The sequence below is a fragment of the Lithobates pipiens genome, unplaced genomic scaffold (genome assembly GCF_037356315.1).
Source record: "Lithobates pipiens isolate NorthernLeopardFrog02 unplaced genomic scaffold, aLitPip1_a1.2 Scaffold_8, whole genome shotgun sequence".
In the NCBI taxonomy this organism is placed as follows: domain Eukaryota; kingdom Metazoa; phylum Chordata; class Amphibia; order Anura; family Ranidae; genus Lithobates; species Lithobates pipiens.
In genome coordinates, this window is record NW_027507903.1 from 608,798,863 (window position 1) to 608,799,512 (window position 650).

A 650-nucleotide genomic window follows, 5' to 3' on the forward strand; every position below is an offset into this window, starting at 1 on the left:
GCGAAGGCCATGAATTCAGAAGATGCAATCAATGCACTTGTTGATAATATTTTTTTCCAGATTGGATGAGCAGGATCACCGCATGGATCAGTTTGCCATGGCGTTAAAAATGCTCCTGAGTCTCACGGCTCACCTGGAGTGTCATGCATCTGCAGCGTAATCATCTTGTTGCTTAAACGTTTAGTTATTAAGATGTGCAGGATTTGAGGGGCTGTTCAAATGAGTGCATTTAATAGCCTTTTTGTAGATTTTTTTTATGCAAATGTTTTGAATCCTAACATGAATGCATTGGTGGTTCAGTGGTAGAATTCTCGCCTGCCACGCGGGAGGCCCGGGTTCGATTCCCGGCCAATGCAACAAAGTTTTTCTTACTTCACGTCACATAATGAAATTATTACACAGTATAATACTGAGCCTTGTCCTATTGTGGTGAACGTGAACCTAATGCACACTTGCAGGTGGTGGTGGACTTGCACAGCTTTTATATCAAGCTGCTTGTAATGTAGACTAATTTTTCTTTTTACCAGCTTATTATACCCTTTAGATAATATCTTCAAACCCCCCTGATCCTGACAGTTTCATCTGTATTATATTTGTCACATTAACTCCCGGCAATACTTTGGTAAATGTTCTATCCCATGATCATTTTT

General features: G+C 40.2%; 1 non-coding gene across 1 annotated transcript; it reads left to right on the forward strand.

Annotated features, from left to right (window-relative positions):
• Positions 1–285: 285 nt before the first annotated feature.
• On the forward strand, positions 286–356 carry TRNAG-GCC (transfer RNA glycine (anticodon GCC)). The gene has a single exon. It is a non-coding gene; the product is annotated as a tRNA-Gly (tRNA).
• The last annotated feature ends 294 nt before the right edge of the window (positions 357–650 follow it).